Source organism: Rana temporaria, chromosome 6, assembly GCF_905171775.1.
Source record: "Rana temporaria chromosome 6, aRanTem1.1, whole genome shotgun sequence".
Classification (NCBI taxonomy): Eukaryota; Metazoa; Chordata; class Amphibia; order Anura; family Ranidae; genus Rana; species Rana temporaria.
This window is the reverse complement of record NC_053494.1, coordinates 181,568,861-181,577,484: the sequence shown is the minus strand read 5'-3', so window position 1 is coordinate 181,577,484 and position 8,624 is coordinate 181,568,861.

The window sequence follows — 8,624 nt, the reverse complement described above, 5'->3', positions numbered from 1 at the left end:
ACATGCCTTTCTGACCTCCTTAATACCGGGGTCCAACAATTCGGTAAGAGTCAGTATTTTTATTACTTCGATTGAATGTAAAAATTCAAGTTGCCTCAAGATGTCGGGTTGAAATTTGCAACAATTAATAAACTATTGCTTGGAAGCGTCTGGCTGTCAGGAATTTTTCGGTTCATATTGTTTCCTTTGGGACTTTCAATATTCCATTATCCATTGCCAATTTTATTCATATATTGATTGGGACTCATTTTTTCCACATATTGGCCCAGATTCAAGAAGCACTTGCGCCCGCGCAACCATAGTTGCGCGGCGCAAGTGCTTACTTGCTCCGGTGTAACGAGTGCTCCTGATTCAGGAACCTCGTTACACCGAATGCAGCCTAGGATGTGACAAACATAAGCCTCCTTATGCCTTCACATCCCAGGCTGCATTCTTGCGTTGGCCGCTAGGGGGCACGGCCTTTGTGATCGGCGTGTAGTATGCAAATTGCATACTACCACCGATTCACAAAAGTTGCGCGGGCCCTGCGTACGCAAGGTACGGAGTTTCCGTACGGCGCCTTTAGCATAAGGTTGCTCCTGCTAATAGCAGGCGCAGCCAATGCTAAAGTATAGCTGCGCCTCCCGCTCGCGACGTTCAAATTTCACGTCGTTTACGTAAGTGAACCGTGAATGGCGCTGGACGCCATTCACGTTCACTTACAAGCAAATGACGTCCTTGCGACGTCATTTGCCGCAATGCACGTCGGGAAAGTTTCCCGACGGAGCATGCGCTGTTCGCTCGGCGCGGGACCCCGCCTAATTTAAATGATTCCCGCCCCCGGCGGGATCATTTACATTAGGCAGCCTTGCGCCCGGCTGCTTAGCATATTGCCCGCGCAATTTACGCAATTGAATCGCGGGCAAAGCGCAATATTTGCGTGGGCGCAGAGAAAAAAATTTGCTCTTTGCCCACGCAAATATTGCGCGATGCTACTTGAATCTGGGCCATTGTTTTTTGACCCATTCGGCACAGGGTGTACATTGATATACTATATTTGTGTATGGTTTTCTATCACCATTTATGGTTTTGATTTATGTTTATGCACCCTTTGTTTTTGCACTGACAACGCTTGGGGTTGAGCGCCTATTTTTTTGTATGTATGTCTTTGAGGTTTAAGTATTTAAGCTTTGAATAGGCAGCAACCTCCGCTTACTTATTATCACCTTATTTTTATCCTCTATTTTTAGAGGTTTTACACATTTTTTTGTCTTCATGTGAGAGTGGGTTTAGCGCAGAGTTTTTTTCTTTTTAGTTATTATATGTGCCTTCCACTTTTTAAGAGACCAAAAGTAATGGGACAGTTGGCTGCTCAGGTTTTCCATGGCTAGGTGTGTGTTATTCCCTCATTATCCCATTTACAAGGAGCAGATAAAAGGTCCAGAGTTAATTTCAAGTGTGCTATTTGCATTTGGAATCTGTTGCTGTCAACTCTCAATATGAGATTCAAAGAGCTGTCACTATGAAGCACGCCATCATTAGGCTGAAGAAACAAAACAAACCCATCAGAGAGATGGCAAAAACATTAGGTGTGGCCAAATCAACTGTTTGGAAACCAAAAGACCTGGAAGACCATGGAAAACAACTGTGGTGGATGACCAAAGAATTCTTTCCCTGGTGAAAAAAACACCCTTCACAACAGTTGACCAGATCAATAACACTCTAATTCCTACACCGTTCACCTAATTTGGGTGAATACCCTCAAATTAAAGCTGAATCTCTGCAGTTAAAGCACATCTTGTTCGTTTCATTTCAAATCCATTGTGGTGGTGTATAGAGCCAAAAAGATTAGAATTGTGTCGATGTCCCAATATTTATGGACCTGACTGTATCACCAATTTACCCATCTGAAGAGGAGCTAACTTCTCACATAGGATATACAAAAAAATATGATCAAAATGGGGGGGGGGGGGCATACACATTCACAAAGGCCCAGAAAGTACATGTACAGGTTTATCAAGAAGTAAAATAATAAATCTGCCTCCGAGGTCTGTAATAACCTTTTTAACAGTAAAAGGCAGAGACTTGTTAAGGAAAATGGAAACCCCTCTGATATATGTCAAATACATGGCGTGAAGTGCCTGGCGTAGTCAGGACCGTTTCAGGGCTTGTGTCTTATTTCCCATCAAATGGGTTTCCTGTAAGGCCCCGTACAGACGAGCGGACAGGCTGATGAAAACGGTCCGCCGGACTGTTTTAATCGGACATGTCCGCTGGGAGATTTCGGTCTGATGGCTGTACACACCATCAAACCGGAATCCGCGTTGACAGAGAACGCGATGACGTAGACGACACCGACGTTCTCTATCGCGCGAGTTCAATGCTTCCACGCATGCGTCGAATCAATTCGACGCATGCGCGGGATTTCTGTCCGCTGGTTAGACGTACTAACCAGCGGACATGTCCGCCGGACAGCTTCTCAGCGGACATGTTTCTTAGCATGCTAAGAAACATTTGTCCGCTGGAAATCTGTCCGCTAGCCTGTACACACGATCGGATCCGTCCGCTGACACTGGTCGGCGGACCAGTTTCAGCGGACATGTCCGGTCGTGTGTACGAGGCCTAAGAATAAGATATGGGGTTTGTGGGAAGTAAGGCACTTAAATAGTAATGACCATTTAAATGTATTAGTGTTATCGTTGAGACATCAGATGTTCCATGAGAGAAATTTAAGATCCATTCTATAACTAGTGTATTGGAAATAAATTAAGGCGCTAGATCTGAATGGAAGGCCCAACAAGCCAAAGGACAGACTGGGGGGGGGGGGGGGGGTTACCATTGTGCCATAGGTAAGGAGTGCATAGGAGACATAGAAATATTTCGGTCAAGAAAGTACAATAGCAGCTGAGCAGTAAAATATATAACATTACATCGTAACACCCTATTGCCATGCTGGAACCCCAACATAACTTGGCTAAGGCACTTTTTTTATACCAAAGACAAAACCTTAAGTCTTTTGCACGGTCAGTCATGGAGAATTGAAAAAGAGTTCCAGCAGAAAGAAACTTCCTCTGGACAGACCACGATAGTTCTTGACCGCAGAACTGGAGGGGTGCAGTCAATACAATAGTTGAACATCCATTGAATGGGTGGGGGGGAGTCTCCTCCACTGCTTACAGAAAACATGCCATAAGCCATAAGCAATACATGCATGGTGCAGTTACTTCTTTATTACATGCCTGGTGACTCAATCTCACCCCACAGGGAGTTAGGTTTTGAGGACTAAACTTCCTGGTTCACGGTCATATGCATACCTCCACACTACCCGGCCATTCAGTGATAGGGAGAGGAATCGAGGAGAGTTGGATCGTTTGGCTTCGCTATTGTAAATAACACCGGGAAAGAAGTCCCAACCATTTATTTTTTTAATTGCACCACACCAAGTTGTATAGTGCTGCAGCACCATGTGATTTGGCATGCAATAAAATGTGCCATAGGTGCTGATGTGTGGGGGTACTATTAAGAAGTCAGTGTGTGGTGTGACAGCTCCAGGCTACAAAGAGTCTGTGGGGGTCACTGATATAAAGGTTCCCCTTTATATCAGTGTCCTCACTCCCCTCTTATATCAGTGAACCCCTTTACCTTAGTGTATTCAATCTGCAGACTCTGGCGTAAGGGCTCAGCATCCCTCCTGACATCAGAGTCATCAAAGTTTACACTTACAGTGCAAGGGGAAACTTTGCAGACTCTAAGGCAGGGATGTCCAAACTTTTTTCAAAGAGGGCCAGATTTGATGAAGTGAACATGCGTGAGGGACGACCATTTTGCCTGACATTCTTTGAACCATTAAAATTTGGTCTAAGTGTGTTTGTCCAAGCCCTAACACCAACAAGAATTCTCGTGCATTTGTGGTGTGTGTGGTGAAGAGATGAGCTTGGGCGTGTTATTTGGATATACCGCATTTATCGGCTTATAACACGCACCTTCACATTAGGAGGGAAGTTTCAGGAAAAAAAAATGTAAATAAAAAACTGATGTGTGGGGGAAAAATTGCGCTAACTAGAAAAATTAGTGATAAGAGGTATGACCCAAAAAGCAGCCAGCACACAAACAAACAAAGTCCAGGCAAATAAATACAAAAAAGTGCAGCGCTAAAAAACATTAATGTGAAAAAAATGTTATATAAACATAAACAATGGAAGAAACACTTGTGTAGTGAATGGTAAATGGGAAGTTAGCTCATGAGAGCCAAAGTATATGTGTCTAGCGATCAAGCTAGTGGAAAACACTGGATAAATGCAAAAAAGCAATCAAAGTTCAATGATCTGTGGGGAGAGTTCATGAAACTGCTTCCAGCTGGAAAGGTGAATGCACTTCACAGATGATGTAAATTCAAACAAACAGTGGAAATGGCTTGTCTGTAGCAATCTCCACGTTGGTATAGGAAATAAAAAGGGTACTCTTACCAGCTGTGGTGGACTTGCGTGCTAATACTAGCGCCAAGTCAGGTAAAGCGTGGTGGTCACAGCGGACCCTGGGTTTTGTGCAGATGGATGGCTCTGTTGGATGGTTCAGATGGTCGCTCCACTCAGGATATTGGAACCGATCTGGTCAGACGCTCTCTCCAAGGCAGAAACCCCAATGGGTGAGGCCAAATGATGGAAAAGGCCACACTCGTGGAACACAGCATATGTGAGGAATAAATGAAAAAATGCTCCAATGGTGCAGGTCAAACAAGTAAAAACCGTGAAGGCTTTATTTTGTTAAAAAATGTAGCAGTAAAATCACGTGAAATTGGGATCATAAAAAGCAGTATGGGGTACTCAGCATGTTAAGTGTGAAGCAAAATAAGGGTCATTGCCCATCAATGCAGCCTAATCAGTGCCCATCTGCAGCCTCTCCATTGCCATGAATGCAGCCTGATCGATGCCCATCTGCAGCCTCGGGGGGGAGAGGGGGCGGGACTCGCACCAACAGATTATATACAGGAGAATATGGACAGAGGAGTCGTCCAATGGCAGCCCAGGAGACGGAACTTCCTATTACAGATGCAGCCGAGTGAACACAAGATTCTCGTGTTTATAATTTGACAGCACTCGTTCCCCCCCCCCCCCTCCCTGTCCCCTCCGAGGCAGCGCCGATAAATACAGTAAATAGCCAAATCCCAAGGGGGCCACATTAAACTGGAACGGGGGCCGTAATTGGCCCCCGGTCCAGACTTTGTACATGCCTGCTCTAAGGTAAGGAGGAACTCTGCAAACTCTAATGTGGGGGGGGGGGTGTTCTGGTGACCAGAGAACCTCTTACATCAGAGTTCCCCTTTACACCAGAGTCTGCAGCATTCCTCCTTACATCATTGTCCACAGTGTTCCCCTTTACATCAAGGTCAGCAGAGTTCCCCCTTCCACTGTAAAGTGGAACTCTGATGTAAAAGGGGCTCTGAGAATACTGGGAAATCTGGTGTAAGGGGAGACTGTGATGTAAGGGCAGGAAGGGGGTCCGCTGATAAACACGTCAAAGGGTCACGTTGTGCAGCAGGGGGTTCGGTGCGTTCCTGTTCTGCATTTCAGGGGCTAGTCAGGTCCGAATTTTTGCTTAAATTCACACCTGAAACAGAGCCAAAGACGCACAGGACCCTTTTCTAGTGCAGACCGCAGCCGCCCAGATGTGTGAACTATCTCCAATAAAAGCCAGTCACACTCTCCTGTCATGTGCATTGGATGCGGGGAAACCTTCATCCAAATGCGCATAAGTGTGAACCCAGCCTAAAGAAATAATAAGACCCCTTTTTCACAATGAGGCGGGTTTCAAGCGTTTTAGCGCTACAAATAGCCTCTAAATAACTCCTAAAAACCGCCTCCCATTCATTTCAGTGTGACTTTTCACACTGGGGCGGTGCGCTTGCGGGACATTAGGAAAAGTCCTGCAAGCAGCATCTTTGGGGCGGTTTGGGAATGCTGTATACAGCTCTCCCAAAATGCCCTGCCCATTGAAATGAATGGGCAGCGCTTTTAAAGCGCCTGAAAAGCGATTCGTAAGTGCTGCAACACTGGCATTTTTAACCTAGCGAGGGTTAAACTTGCCGACCATGCCGCCACAGTTATACTGCGGCCGGTTGGCACGGCTGCGCAAATAGCTGTCATTGTACGTCGGCTCTTTAAAGCGGAGTTCCACCCAAAAATTGAACTTCTGCTTGGGAAATCCCCCCTTCGATGTCACATTTGGCACCTTTCAGGGGAGGGGGGGAGCAGATATCTGTCTAATACAGGTATTTGCTCCCACTTCCGGCCATACATCGCCGCAGGCTCCTCAGAGATCTACGCCATGTCTGGCCCCTCCTTCGCCCCCCACTGTCTTCTGGGAGACACACAGGTCCCAGAAGGCAGCATGGACCAATGAGATAGCACAGCGCGACTCGCTTACTGAAGATGGAGGCGGCACAGCACCCGAGAACAGCACCCGAGAGGGACAGATCGGCTTTGGGTGCTGACACCACGGGCGCCCTGGGCAGGTAAGTGTCCTAATATAAAAAAAAGTCAGCTGTAATATTTGTAGCTGCTAACTTTAATTTTTTTTTTTGGCGGAACTCCGCTTTGAATCAATATAGCAGATGCGCCCGCAGCATGTCCCCAGAGCCGATGTGCATGGCCAGGCAGGCACGATGTCTGCCAGGCACCTGCAATCGCTCCTGACAGAGCCAAAACAGGGATCTGTGTGTGTAAACACACAAATCCCGGTTCTGTCAGGGGAGAGGAGACAGATCATGTGTTCCTACTAAGTAGCCAGTGACATTTATACAGTAATCAGTGGCAATTTTTAGCACTGATCGTTGTATAAATGTCAATGGTCCCAAAAAAGTGTCAAAAGTGTCCGATCTGTCCGCTGCAATGTCGCAGTCCTGATGAAATAAAATAAAAATCGCAGATCGCTGCCATTACTAGTAAAAAAAAATAATAATAAAAATGCCATAAATATATCAACTATTTTGTAGATGCTATAACTTTTGTGTAAACCAATCAATATACACTTATTGCGATTTTTTTTTACCAAAAATATGTAGAATACATATCGGCCTAAACTTTTTTGGGAAATTAGGATATTTATTATAGCAAAAATGTTATTTAAATATTTTTTCCCAAATTGCTGCTGTTTTTTTGTTTATAACGTAAAAATTAAAACCGCAGAGGTGATCAAATACCACGAAAAGAAAGCTCTATTGTGGGGAAAATAAAGACATACATTTTGGCCCAGATTCTCGTCCAGCGGCGTAATTTTGTGCGGGCGTAACGTATCTGCTTTACGTTACGCCTCCGCAACTTACACGGGCCAGTGCTGTATTCTCAAAGCACTTGCTCCGTAAGTTGAGGCGGCGTAGCGTAAATCGGACGGCGTAAGCCCGCCTAATTCAAATTTGGATCAGGGGGGCGTGTTTTATGTAAAACTACTGTGACCCGACGTGATTGACATTTTTGCGGAACGGCGCATGTGCCGTCCGTGGAATTTCCCAGTGTGCATTGCTCCAAAGTACGCCGCAAGGATGTCATTGGTTTCGACGTGAACGTAAATGACGTCTAGCCCCATTCACGGACGACTTACGCAAATGACGTAACTTTTTCAAATTTCGACGCGGGAACGACGGCCATACTTAACATTGGCTGCGCCTCATATAGCAGGGGCAACTTTACGCCGGGAAAAGCCTAACGTAAAAGTCGTAACTTTACTGCGTCGGCCGCGTGTACGTTCGGGAATTCGCGTATCTAGCTAATTTGCATACTCAACGAGGAATTCGACGGAAGCGCCACCTAGCAGTCAAAAAAAAATGCAGTTAAGATCCAACGGCGTAAGAGACTTATGCCTGTCGCATCTAATGGATATCTATGCGTAACTGATTCTAAGAATCAGACGCATAGATACGACGGGACGGATTAGGACTTACGACGGCGTACATGGCGCTGCGCCATCGTAAGTCCTTTCAGAATCTGCGCCTTTGTTTCCGTAGAACATTGCATGACCGCGCAATTGGCAGTTAAAAGCGATGTACCGTATCGTAAGTGCCGTATCGCAAAAAATGGCCTGGTCATTAAAGTGGAGGTCCTCACAAAAAGTCAACCTCAGCTTTTCGGAATTTGCACCCACTTCCGGGAATAGACTCCCGCCGGAGTCACGCCCCTTCGCGTCACCCCCCGCTGTCTTCTGGGAAACACACTGGTCCCAGGAGACCAGTAGCCATGCGCAGTAGGGAACCAGGCAGTGAAGCCGCAACGCTTCACTTCCTGATTCCCTCACAGAGGATGGCGGCGGGGGCAGCCGAGAGACGATCGATTGCTCGGCCTCGGCTGCCAACATCGCGGACGCGTTGGACAGGTAAGTGTCCATTTATTAAAAGTCAGCAGCTGCAGTACTTGTAGCTGCTGGCTTTTAAAAAAAAAAAAATTTGGGTGGACCTCCGCTTTAAGGGGGAAAAGTCTTCTGTGGCTGAATTGGTTAAACAACGCAAAACGAGCGGCGCTTTAGTGCTAACATGGCTGCGGCTCAGTGTGAAAGGGGTCTTACAAGGAAATAAAAGCCTGAATAGAGAAAACGATTGCAGCCACCGAGCCAACACATCTGGAAAGTCGCAGGACTGCAATATATTATAACTATTT